Here is a 14,625-nt window from a genome sequence, read left to right on the forward strand (position 1 = left end):
GCAAGATGGAGTGAGTGAGAGATGCGAGACGCCGTGTGTGACTCTCTCCCAGACCCCCATGACGAGAGCGTGGAGCGCTTAGTGCTACGGTCGGACGCAGCGTGCGGTGGGCTGGAGCTGTTCATTGAAGCTGGACGGGAGGAGGAGTGACAGCGCATCTCTGTACTATCGTGCCGAGCCCTCGGAGATTCACACTTACTTCCGGGTCCTGAACCCCAGCGAACACGGCCGAAGAAGCACGAGTACCCCCGACCAAGCCGAACGCTTTTGAACCCTGCCGAGAGACGCCGCACACAGTGGACATCAAGAGGCCCTCCCGCTCTCCAGTAAGCCGCGATAGGAGGAAGGAGGTAAGCGGCAGGATTGCGGGGGGGGGGAAGAAGTCGGAGGTGTGAGGGGCATAGCAGGTGGAGGTCTGGCAGAGCAAGTTGTGGACATAGCGATGCCTGAGAACTGGTAACAAGTAAACAAGAGGGCGTTGGCCGGGGGTGAGAAGGACTTATAGCTCTTGTTCTCTGGAACTCATTGCTTCGTTTTGTGCTCTAAGACGAACGAATGATAACCCAGGTAGTATAAGCAAAGAAGTACCTGCTGTAAAAACGAACGTCTGTAAGCAGCGAACCAGGAAGTCTGTGATATTTGAATTGAGTGCTTGTGGACTGACTGGCTATAAGACAAGATCAGTATCGCAATAATTGATTAACTGAGGGATGGTGGCTGCTCTAAAAATCAACTGGTTGAACGGTATTTGAACTAAGTGCGTGCAAATAAATGTTTGCTGTGAAGCATTAAAACAGGAAGTTTTGGTGATACATGAAGTGAATACTGGAGAACTGGTTATAAGATACGGCTAATATTGCACTAAGCGATCAACTGAGCGAGGGGCGGCTGGGTTAAAAAGTTAAAAATATATTAAAATACGATATATCCAGGACTGTTCTGTGGAAAGGGGCGAGAAAAGGAAAGTAAGATGCAGCACCTGCGCTCTGCAAAGGAAAGAGGGGAAAAAAGTTCGCAACAGTCTACCACAGCAGCTAAATTAGAACAATATGCTCATAACCCTGCACAGTCATCGCAGACCCCTCCAAAAAAAGGGCAGACAAAGGGGCAGCATGGAGAAATGTCTGAAAGGAAAAGCATGGGTCAGTCGAACATTAACATTAATACGCAGGCTGGAGAAGTGGCCAAATGCTCAGTTAATAAAAAAGCGGGTGCAGGGGAACAGAATATGGAGATCACAACGGGTGACTCTCCTCCGTTAGAAAAAGAGCCAACAATTAAGGACGTGTTATTGGCCGTAAACGCATGTAACATCTCACTGAAAGAACTCTGTAATCAAATGACGGGAGTGAAGGAAGATCTAATGCTGGTAAGGCAAGACCTACAGAAAGTGGTGGAAAGGACGACAGAACTTGAGTTAAGGACTAGCAGATTAGAAGACGATACAACATTCCTAATTAAAGAAATAGAAAGCCTGAAGGAGCAGTTCGGCGGATATAGAACAAGAATGGACGAAATGGAAAATAGGCTCAGGAGGGACAATGTGCGAGTAGTGGGGCTTCCGGAAAAAAGTGAGGGTGTAAACCCTGCTGAATTTATGGAGCATCTTCTGGTTGAACTGTTTGGGAGGGATGTTTTTTCAACAGCGTTCTCAATAGAGAGGGCGCATAGGGTACCCTTTAGAGCACCATTGGAGGGGGGCCGTCCTAGGCCATTATTAATGAAATTACTGAACTATAAAGATAAAGTGGTATTATTACGGAAGGCAAGGGAAATGGGGAATGTATTGTATAAGGGTGTTAGAATTTCATTATATTCAGATTTTTCCCCAGAACTTCAGAGAAAAAGGGTAGAGTTCCTCCAGGTGAAACGCAGGTTACAGAAGCTCAGGGTGCCGTATGCTCTTCTTTATCCTGCAAAGCTACGGATTAATGCACTAGGGCATACTCAGGTTTTTTGTTCCCCAATGGAAGTGGAAAAATGGATAGAAGAAAATAAAGAAAAGTTGTAGTTGTTGGGGTTTCTAGTACTGAGTGGGATGGGAAGATAGAAAGAGAGGGGGGGATGAAGTATGTGTGTTCTTGTTTTTTTTTTTTTTTTTTTTTTTTTTGTGTGTGTGCTGTCTGTGTCTGTATGGGAGGGGGGTTGGGAGGGAGGTAATACACGGCGAGCGCACTAGGTGAGGGTGGTAAATAGGTTGTGAAGAGAGTGGTATAAGGTCACTAATAGCCCCTAGGGTAACACCTAGGAAGGTGGGGGAGGGGCGGGAGGGAGGTAGAAAGGGGGGAGAGGGGGTGGGTGTAGTAGGGAAAATAGGGGGGAGGTTGAAGGGGGAAAAAAATATATGTATGCACTAATAAATGGAGTACAGGAAATAACTCAAAGCAAAAAAGGACACAAACTGGGGGGTGGTAAAACTTGGGGTGGTAAAAAACAAGGAAAATATATTGGTCACAAGGGGGAAAATGGTAATAAACAATTATATAGTATAATTTATATCCAAAGACACATAATATACGAGTTAATGGTGACGCCTAATAAATTTGTTATTATACAAGGGAGTAATACTTGGGGAGTGTGGTATAAGGTAATAAAAGAAGTTAGAGGGGAGTTGGTGGGTACTGGGAGACAAATGGTTCTCAATAGTGTCCTCAGTAGACTGGTTATTTCGCTCTCTCTCTTTCCTACCTTAGGTTTTTCTTTTTTTTTCTTTCTCCTCTTTATTTGTTTATGGCTATGCAGGATGGTAAAATTAAGATAGGCTCCTGGAATGTGAGGGGTCTGGGGACGCGGCTGAAACAAAAAGCTGTGCTATCCTTGTTGGAGGGATGTGGAGTAGAGCTGCTCTGCATACAGGAGACCCATTTAAATAGAGATACAATATACCGGTTGCAGAGCAGAAAATATCAATTTCAATATCATTCTGTTTATTCGACATATAGCAGAGGGGTGAGTGTCTTGGTAAAAACGGGGGTGAATTTTGTATGTAAACGGGTTAGCCTGGATGAAAAAGGCAGATACATTTTCTTACAGTGCCTAATTGAAAATAGAGAATGTATGCTGGCAAACATCTACATCCCTCCACCATTTAAAATGGAAGTGCTTTTTAAATTACAGGAATTTTTAGTGGGGATAGATGGTGTTCCTATAATAATAGTAGGGGATTTCAACACGGTATTGGATATTAAAATTGATAGATTCCCAGAAAAAACACTGGCGGAACCAGCTTGGCAGGGGAGGTTGGGACAGTACCTGGAAGAAGTAGGATTACGGGATTTATGGAGAACTGGGAACCCGGGAGCTCGGCAGTATAGTTGTTACTCGTCCACGCATACTACGTTATCCAGGATTGATATGATACTGGGGAATGACCTGGCCTTACAAATGGTGGAAAAGGTTGAATATCAGCCCAGGGGGATTTCAGATCATTCCCCAGTGACAGCAGTATTAAAAATGAGAGAACGTAAGGTACAGAGGTTGTGGAAAGTGAACCCGCTCTGGTTAGAACTGATAAAAAAAGAGACAGAAGAACACCCTAAGAGAATTCAGTGGGAATTAAAAGAATTTCTAAAAAATAACCGGGGTACAGTAACATCGGGGATCCTGTGGGATACTCTGAAAGCTTTTTTAAGGGGCCTTATGATCCAATCAATAGCAAAAATAAACAGAAAATCTAGGGAACAGGAGGTACAAATAGGGAGAGAAGTGTTAGAGGCTGAAAGAGATTTTATTAGCGACCCCACGCAGGGCAAAGAAAAAATCTGGTTAGATAAACAAGAAGAACTTAGGCTATTAACCCTAAAGAAAGCAGAGATTCAGCATATGTTCCAACGCCAAGCCTCCTTCGCGGAAGGGGAAAGCGTGGGAAAAATGTTGGCACAACTGGTGAAGAATAACTCGGGTCCTTCCTCAATTTCGGCGATTAGGATATCTGAGGGAAAGGTTATAACAGAAACTGGGAGTATTTGCCAAGCATTTGAAGGATATTATAAAAACCTATATACCGCACAGAAAGTGGGGATGGATGAGCAAATGGAAACATTTTTAGGTCAATTAGAGGTACCATGTTTGAAACAAGAAGAAAGAGAGGAACTGGAAGCCCCAATAACTTTGAAAGAACTTCAGGAAGCAGTTGCGAGTATGCCAAATCAGAAATCGCCTGGGCCGGATGGACTACCGATTGAAGTCTATAAAAATTTTGGCGAGATACTGATTCCTGAACTCCTGGAGATGTTAAGAGGAGCATATGGGGAGGGTAAATTGCCTCCATCAATGATGGAGGCGGTTATAACCCTGTTGTACAAAGAAGGGAAGGACGCCTTAGATGTTGCAGCGTATAGGCCAATCTCTCTCCTGTGTACCGATACAAAGATACTGGCCAAGGTATTAGCAACCAGGCTTAATCGAGTCATAGCAAGATTGGTCCATGTGGACCAAACAGGGTTTATAGCCAACAGGTCAACGAGTATAAATATTAGAAGAGCCTTTTTGAATTTGCAGGTCCCAATGGATAACGATACTCCGGGTGCAGTGGTGGCATTGGATGTAAGGAAAGCATTTGATAGCGTAGAATGGGGATATATATGGAAAGTTTTGGAGAAATTTGGCCTGGGTCCTTCCTTTATAGGATGGATTAGGATGCTATATGACAAACCTAGTGCGAGACTAAAAATTAATAATGAGTTATCCGGGAAAATAGAGTTGGGGAGAGGGACGAGGCAGGGGTGCCCATTATCACCCCTGCTCTTTGCATTGGCTATGGAGCCCTTGGCATGTGCAATTAGAGCAAACCGGGATATTGTCGGTTTTGTAAGAAGAACTGGAGAGGAAAAAATCTCACTTTATGCAGACGATATCCTATTGTTCTTAGGGGATATGAGATACTCACTACCAAGGGCAATGGGACTGGTGCAAGGGTTTGGAGGCTTCACAGGGCTGGAGATAAATTGGGAAAAATCGGAATGTCTTCCTTTGGACCCAATTGGTCAGCAAACGGCCCTGGGAACCCCCCAAATGCCAATAGTGGATAAGTTGAAATATCTGGGAGTAACCTTGTCAAGGGATCCTAAGCAATATATAAGTCATAACTTAGTCCCATTATTGGCTAAGTTTAAACAAAAAATTGCTATATGGAAACGAATGCCTCTCTCGGTCGCTGGCAGATGCAATCTGATAAAAATGATATGGATGCCCCAACTTTTATACATATTACATAATGCCCCAATATGGATTAACAGAAGCTGGTTTAATAAAATCGAGATGTTGTTTAGGGAGCTAATATGGAGGGGAGGACAGGCCAGATTGAGATTGCCGATGCTTCAGCTACCGGGAGAGGAAGGAGGATTCGCGGTCCCTTATCCGGAGTGCTATTTTTGGGCGTCCCAATTACAACAGCTAGGGGGGATCGATGAGAAGAACGGAGGAACCCCAAATGGGAGATTAGTATTAACAGGCTCCCCACATAGTACCCTGATTGAGACCCTGGAAGCGGACTCATTCCAGTGTAGATGCCCTACAGTAAAAATGATGTTAAAGTTATGGGGTACAGTTAAAAAAAAAATGGGATATAGTGAAATAACAAAGTATACGCCTCTATGGAACAATAAGAAGCTACAGGAAATATGGCGGGTTGGAAAAATTGCAGATTGGGAAAAATGTGGCATTGTAAGGCTTAGCCATCTATATGGCGGCAGGGGTATTAAATCTTTCGACCAGCTGCAAAGAGAATTTAAGATATCACAAAACTCATTTTATGCCTATATACAAGTGAGGCACGCTTTAAGGACCCAGTTTGGAAACCTGTTATTAACATGGGAGGAACTGCCCTTGCTATACCCAGTAGCACAAGCAGGACCCACTAAAGGATTAATATCTAAATTCTATGCCCAGTTGGGTGAACAGATTAATAGTGAGAGGAAAGGGAGGGTTGAGAAGGAGAAATGGGAGCAAGACCTAGGTAATATAACACGAGTACAGTGGAAAAATATCCTAGCGGCATGCCCAAAGGTCTCGGTCTCTCCTCCTCAGAGGATTTCCCACTTGATGGTAATTAATAGAGCATACTATACTCCCCAGAAATTACTTAAATTTGGTAAGAGAACAGATGACTGTTGCCCCAGGTGTGGGGGGTCAGGGAATTTAATGCACATGCTTTGGAAATGTCCCAAATTATTTAGATACTGGGAAGGAGTGGTAAAGATAATAAGTAGGGCCTTTGGGACGGTAATAGAATTAAATCCCATAGTGTGTATTTTAGGTTATAGAGAGGAGGAAGTAGAGAGGAAGGGAACAACAACGGTAATCCTAAGATGTTTATTTCAAGCTAGAAGGATGATAGCTAGGAGATGGCAATCAAAGCTAGCCCCTACAGTAGAGGATTGGACAAGGGCGGTAAATGATTATCTATGTAAGGAGAGGGCAGTATATGCAAAACGAAATAACCTAAAAGAGTTTAATAGGAACTGGCGAGAGTGGATAGAAGTGATGCATACCCCAGTTTAAACCATGATAGGAAAGGGAAGAGGGGAGGGGGAGGGGGGATGGGTAATGGGAAGGAGTAGGGTAGTGTACATTAAAGGTACGGGAATCATTATAACACAATTATGCTATACTGTAGGATAAAAGCACCAATATATATATAGGAGGGGAGGGGAGGGGGGGTGGGGTTGATAGAAAGGGTGGGAGGGAGGGGTGGGGTTATATCAGTAGGAAAAATGTAGGAATTGCAAAAATAGTGGTGGTAGGATAAGGGGGGATATGGTATTGTTTAGATAGTGTGCTTTTTTTTTTGCTTGCTAATTATATGTGATGTATGGATGTATCTCCATGTCCCCCTTCCCTTCCTAGAACTCTAAAACTCAGATTTCGGAATGGAAGAAAGATGTATTTGAATCCTGGCAATGTTATTTTAAAATGTGGTCTGTATAAATGTGAAAATTTAATAAAGATTAATAATTAAAAAAAATATATTGGCATGCATTAAAAAGGGGATCAACTACAGAGATAAAATGATAATTCTTGTGTTCTACAAGACTCTGGTCTGGCTGCACCTGGAGTATGCTGTCCAGTTCTGGGCACCAGTCCTCAGGAAGGATGTGCTGAAAATGGCGCAAGTACAAAGAAGGGCAACAAAGCTAATAAAGGGTCTGGAGGATATTAGTTATGAGGAAAGGTTGCAAGCACTGAACTTATTCTCTCTGGGAAGAGACGCTTGAGAGGGGATATGATTTCAATTTATAAATACCGTACTGGAGACCCCAAAATAGGGGAAAAACTTTTTCACAAAAGGGAGTTGAACAAGACACTAGGACACTCATTAAAATTAGAAGAAAAGAGGTATACTTATTATGCGTTTATTGAGAGTGGTAGAGAATACATTATCATTTAACATTCCATCAATTACATACATAGTCTTTTCCATCCTTTTAACATTCAGACTATTTTAATACACAGTGTATATACCTATATATAAACATATACATTTGTGATCCCCTTACACTGTATTCCAGGGACTTAAGGTACTTATCACCAATACCCCATATCTCCCTACTGAATTCTGCAACTCACCTCTTTATTTTATCCTTTACAAAATACCCCAGACCCCACCCCCCAAAAATATAAAAAAATAATCACACACACACTCTCTGCGGACGAACTTTACTTCTACGATACCACTTCCAACATTCTCTTCCCCTCCTCTGAATACATAAATCAATTCCATACTGACCATGTTTTATTGCACTGCTATTTCCTATTTTGCGCCGAGAGAACGAAATACTCCATGACCCCTATCTTTCTTACACTATTAAGCCACCTTACAATAGAGGGTGGCTTAGAATCCCTCCAGCACAAGGTCATGGAAGCCTTAGCAGCATTAACCAGATGACACAGCACTGACTTTTTATACATCTGCACCGGGATTTGTGAGCAGTAAAGCAGAAAAAAGTGGGATCATCTGGTATTGAAAATTCTGTAAATTTTTGGGAAATCTTCTGGACCTCTATCTAATACTGTCTAATAGTGATGGAGGAACTTCCGACGGGATGTTTCACGAACGCGAAACGCGAACGCGGCCGATAACGAACCGTAACGTTCGCGGCGGACCCCATTGACTTCAATGGGAGGCAAACTTTACAAACCTACAGGTCAAATTTGCAGCCACAAAATAATTACTAGCTGTGCACACATAGTCCCACCACATGGCCAATGACATTACATATGTACGAGGTGAATCTGGGATCGACAACTACAAGCATTCTTTTTTTATATGTGAAATTCTGACAATGCAGGACTCAGGAGCGCATGAAGGCAATGGAGGAGAGGGAAGGTCAGGGTAGGCAAAGAAGAGGGTGCATGAGATGATCACCAGCACCGTGATATAGAGCACTGACACCTGCACCATGATAGAGTGATCTGACACCTGCACCATGATAGAGAGCACTGACATCAGCACCGTGACATAAAACACTGACATCAGCACCGTGATAGAGAGCACTGACACCAACACCGTGATATACAGCACTGACACCTGCACCGTGATAGAGTGATCTGACACCAGCACCGTGATAGAGAGCACTGACACCTGCACCGTAAGCAGCCCCAGGAGGAAGTCAGCATAGCACAGGGATGGTGGGAGCCCCTCATAATGAGCACAACACAGGGATGGTGGGAACCCCTCATAATAAGCAGCCCCAGGAGGAAGTCAGCACAGCACAGGGATGGTGGGAGCCCCTCATAATAAGCCGCCCCAGGAGGAAGTCAGCACAGCATAGGGATGGTGGGAGCCCCTTATAATAAGCAGCCCCAGGAGGAAGTCAGCACAGCACAGGGATGGTGGGAGCCCCTCATAATAAGCAGCCCCAGGAGGATGTCAGCATAGCACAGGGATGGTGGGAGCCCCTCATAATATGCACAGCAGAGGTACAGCCCCAGGAGGAAGTCAGCAACAGCACCGAGATAGAGAGCACTAACAGCAGCACTGATACCAGCAACTTGCTGCTGGGCCCCAAAAATATGACACCGCTCAACCTCTTCAAACAGGAGGGTACGGGCATATAGTACGGTGTGCTTTTTTTGTACAAGGAAGTGAGCCAAATGAAGAAAGAAGGTCTGTGTGCTCGATTAAAAAAATCTTTTATAGACATATACATGGTCTACTGGTCACATGTGTTGAATTCCTCCGAGATCCATGCCTCATTAATTTTTAGAAATGTGAGGTAGTTAACACTGTCGTGAGCTAGGTGAGTACGCTTATCGGTCACGATCCCCCCTGCTGCGCTGAACGTCCTTTCGGACAGGGCACTGGACAAGGGGCAAGCCAACAGTTCGATTGCAAATTGGGCAAGCTCTGGCCAGAGGTCAAGCCTGCCCACCCAGTAGTCCAGGGGTTCATCACTCCTCAGAGCGTCCACATTGGCCATTAACCCGATGTAGTCGGACACCTGACGGTCTAGGCGTTCCCTGATGCTGGATCCGTATGACACCTGTCGATGGGTCGGCTGAAAGAATGACCTTATATCAGAAGTCACCAACACATCTTCAAACCGGCCTCTTCTTGCAGGCGCTGTTGGATTGGTGCCCGCAACTCCTTCTCTGGGAGTGGGAATTGCTCCTCTGCCAGCGCACGCAAAAGCAGAATGCAGCATTTCTTGAAGCAAGGCCTGGAAGTGCTCCATTCTGACAGCCCTCTGTGACGGCGGTAACATTTCCGCCATTTTGTGTTTGTACCGGGGGTCTAAGTACGTTGCCACCCAGTACTGGTCCTTGACGCTTATGCTTTTTATACGGGGGTCCCTGTTAAAACACTGGAGCATGAAGACCCCCATTTGCACTAAACTGGAAGCGGTGTGGTGGCCTGGCTCCTGCTCATCATCCAGGATAATGTCATCCTCTTCATTCTCCTCTCCCCATCCACGCACAACAGGGATCCCAGAAAGGTTTAAAGCATGCTCTTCTTGCTCCTCCTCATCCGCCCCGGCACCATCCTCCTCTGACTCCTCTTCAGACTCCTGTTGTTGACTTGTCTCAGATAGAGTAGCCCCCCCTGAGAATTCATCCAGCATTGCGACTTACTCATCTTCCCGCTCCTGCTCCTCCACAGCTTGATCAACGACATGACGCAATGCACGCTCCATAAAGAAGGCATAAGGTACCATGTCACTGATGACTCCATGGCTGCGACTGACCAGTTTGGTGATCTCCTCAAATGGCCGCAGAAGTCTGCATGTGTCGCGCATGAGCAGCCACTGGCGTGGTGAAAAAAAAACCAACTCCCCCAGAACCTGTTCTGCCGCAGAGTTCATACAGGTAGACGTTAACTGCATGTTTCTGCTGGAGCAGCCTATCAAGCATATAGAAGGTTGAGTTCCATCGCGTCGGGCAATCGCAAATAAGACGTCTGACCGGCAGATTGTGTTGCCGCTGAATGTCAGCAAGGCGAGCCATGGCCGAGTAAGATCTTCTGAAATGGGCCGAGATTTTCCTTGCCTGCCACAAGATGTCCTGGACCCCAGGGTATTTGACAACGAATCGCTGCACGACCAAGTTTAAGACATGTGCCATGCATGGCACGTGCATCATTTTGCCCTGTTTCAATGCGCTAAGCAGATTGGCACCGTTGTCACACACCACTTTACCAACTGTCAAATTGAGCGGTGTTAGCCACTGATCTGCCTGTGAACGCAAAGCTGAAAGGAGTGCCGGGCCAGTGTGGCTCTTGGCTTCCAGGCACAACAGACGCAGCACGGCATGGCAACGTCTCACCTGGCATGTCGAATAGGTTCTGGGGAGCTTGGGCGGCGCAGCGGAAGAGACGCTAGCAGCGGAAAAGAAGGAGTCAGCCGAGGAGGAGAGGGAGGAGGAGAAGAAGAGCCAGGCCTGCATGCAATCCGTGGTGGTAAAACCAAATCTACACGGGTGCCACGGGTTACATGCGTGACGGCCGTCAGAAGGTTCACCCAGTGGGCAGTAAAAGTGATATACCTTCCCTGCCCGTGTTTGCTAGACCACGTGTCTGTGGTCAGATGTATCTTGGCACCGGCACTGTGTGTCAGAGATACATTCACTTGCCGCTGAACATGGCCATATAGCTCTGGGATGCCCTTCTGTGAGAAATACTTCCTTCCTGGGACCTTCCATTGTGGTGTTCCAATGGCCACAAATTTTCTAAAGGCCTCCGAGTCCACCAGTTTATATGGCAGTAGTTGGCGGGCTATCAGTTCTGACAAGCCAGCCGTCAACCGTTGGGCAAGAGGGTTATCCGGCGTCATCATTTTTTTACGCTCGAACATTAGGCCCACGGAAGCCTGCCTTTTTGCAGAAGAACGTGAGCTTAGCGTGATGGAAGGTGGAGTGGAGGACACTTGTGAGGAGAAGGAGAAGTAGAAGACGAGGCTGGACGGTGAGAGCCTGGAGTGTGGCTTTGTGTGTTCCGTTGCTCCCACTGGGCTCGGTGATGGCAGCTCATGTGCCTTCTTAAGGCAGTCGTCCCTAGGTGAGTGTTGGGCTTACCGTGACTAATGCGTTGACTGCAAAGATTGCAGATGGCAACACTATTGTCAGCAGCGGACACGTTTAACAAAAGCCCACACTGCGGAGCCATGTGCCGGCATCCTGGGAGTGCCAGATGTGACCGTACATGGTCGATGACTCGCTCCTGATACATTAGCAGTCTGCTTTGTCCCTCCTGTGCAATGTAAGTTATTCCTGCTTCTCCTCCCTATCTGTTGGTCCATATCTCCCTCTGAACTCCCCTCCTCTTCCTCTCTTGTGGGCACCCACGTGACATCACTAGACACGTCATCATCGACGTCACCTTCCCCACTGTTATAAGTAGAGATCTCGGAGTAGGCAGCAACACCGGGGACCAACCTCCTCCTTGGGCTGATCTGGGTACTGTCGTCAGACTGCTGAGTGGCGGTTCTTTCTACCTCCTCTTCCTGATCCAATGCCAAGAGTGGCTGCGCATCAGAAATGTCTTGCTATGGATCGGAAAATAATTCCTGTGACTCAAGCAGAAGTTATGTGGTGGTGGTGGTGGTGTTGTTGGTGGTAGTGTCTTTGGGGGTGCACATAGCAGAGAGTGAAGAAGAGGGTGCAGATCGAGAGGATGAGGAGGGTGCAGAAGAGTAAGGCTGAATGAGCCACTCAACCAATTCTGGTGCTTCCTTTGACATAATCGCACGCACCTTCTGCAATTTCCCACTTTGGCTCAAGCCTGTTGCTCCTGCCCTACCCTTACCACCCCTGCGGAAGGGCTTGCCTCTTCCTCTGCCTGTCATTTTTTTAATGACCCTGTGACAAAACTCTCTACAGAAGTGCAGTATGTATGTGGAAGAAGGTATATAACACCCCGCTTCAATCTGTTGTTTTTGGGGGCCACTGGTCTATCACACCAGTTACAATACTTTTTTTGGAATTGCGTTTGTCACTCTTTGTAGTATCGCTGCAGAACCACTCAGCAGTCACAATGCTGCACAGTGGAAACGCACTATACTATGCTTTCTATATGTGCAAGTATTTTATACGTGTATTACACAACTATATACTGCACACCAAATAGTACACCTATACCAGTCCTTAAGGACCTTTGTGGAACTAGTAGGTTGTGATTAGCAGACTGTACCTCACTCAACCCTATATACTGTACTACGCTATGCCTTACCAGTCCTTAGAAGGACCTTTGTGGAACTAGTAGGTTGTGATTAGCAGACTGTACCTCAGTCCCTATACTGATAAAGGACTACTGCAGAAAAGGGCAGCAGTCAGCAGTAGGGCACCTCAACCCTATATATTGTGGACCAATACCAGTCCTTAAGGATTAGCAGACTGTACCTCACTCAACCCTATATACTGTAGTACGCTATACCTTACCAGTCCTTATAAGGACCTTTGTGGAACTAGTAGGTTGTGATTAGCAGACTGTACTTCAATCAACCCTATATACTGTAGTACGCTATACCTTACCAGTCCTTAAAAGGACCTTTGTGGAACTAGTAGGTTGTGATTAGCAGACTGTACCTCAGTCCCTATACTGATAAAGGACTACTGCAGCAGAAGGCAAGCAGTCAAGTATAATATTCTTTCTATATTTGGAAGAAAGAATATTATACGTGTACAACCCTATTACCTTACCAGTCCTGAAAAGGACCTTTGTGGACCTAATAGTAACAGCTACTGATTAAACTGACTGTCCCTCACTGCTACACACAGCATCCTGTCTGTCCCTATTTACACTGACAAAACACAGGCTGCTGTAACAATAACTTGAATAGCACTGCACTCAAAACTATATCCTGTACTACTACACCATACCAGTCCTGAAAAGGACTTTTGTGGACCTAATAGTAACAGCTAATGATTAAACTGACTGTCCCTCTCTACTACAAACAGCGTCCTGTCTGTCCCTCTCTGCAGTCTGCACTGACAACAGACAATCTGCTGCAACAATGACTTGAATAGCAGTGCCTCAAACCTATATCCCGAACTACACCTATACCATACCAGTCCTTGAAAGGACTTTTGTGGTCCTAATAGCTAGCGATTTGGGTCACTGCAGTCTCTCCCTGCTCCACACAGCAACCTCTCCCTATAGTGACAGTAGAAAGAATGTAAAATGGCCGCCGGATCGGGTCTATTTATAAGTTAGGGGGAATGTCCAATTGTCCATGTGCTGTAATGTCTCAATTGGCTGTCCTGTACCCCATGATGGATGTGTCATCATAGGTCAAAGTTCTTTTACACAGTAAACACGGAAGTCCGCCGGGCGAACAGCGGCAATAGTCCGCCGATCGCGCGAATCGCAAACAGACGAAATTCACCGCAAACCGACCGCCGGGGGAACCGTTCGGCCATCCCTACTGTCTAATCTTTGAGCAAGACCAGAATATATGGAATAGGATTCCTAATTCCTCTCCACATCGCCAGCAATGATCCGAAGCCTACGTATAAAATTTACGAAGCCTAGTTGGATTCGTGTACAGATCGATTAATTCAATGAAAGGTAAATAATATTCTTATGCTGGGCTGGGGTAAAGATCTTATTAAGATCCCTTTCCCACTTTTTAATGCCTGGCATCACAAAGTCCTCCGGGGGGGTATTTAAAAGCGCATACATCTTTGAAATCAACTGGGGGAGTGGTTCTTGTTCTTCACAGTATAATTCAAATGTAGTTGATTGGTGTTGGTAATTTGTCAGTGATCCCAAGGATCTTAAGAAATGACGTAGCTGTATTGCCTGCCAAAGATTTATTCAAAGGGCCCCCCTGGTTTTATCAAGGAAGCTATTGTGGGCCACGTCTCCAAATGCAGGAAGTGTGATGCCTGGAAGCAGCCCTTCTCTAAGAGGTTACTGAATGCTCTTGCCTCCATACCTGGCAAAAAAATAGGATTACCCAAAATGAGGAACAAAGGCGATTGTCTCGAAGAGTATTTGGGTTCTCAACAAATCCTAGCACTAATTCGCAATGTGGGACCTATAGTAGGATGTGTTTTAATAGAGTTCGGTAGTATTGCGTAGCACCAAGGGGCTCTAAGCAGGGTCAAACTAAACTGTTGTTCCATGTCTATCCATAATTTAAATTCTCCATGTCTACACCAGTCCACCACCCTACCCAGATGAACTGCTTG

Source organism: Lithobates pipiens, unplaced genomic scaffold, assembly GCF_037356315.1.
Source record: "Lithobates pipiens isolate NorthernLeopardFrog02 unplaced genomic scaffold, aLitPip1_a1.2 Scaffold_30, whole genome shotgun sequence".
NCBI lineage: Eukaryota > Metazoa > Chordata > Amphibia > Anura > Ranidae > Lithobates > Lithobates pipiens.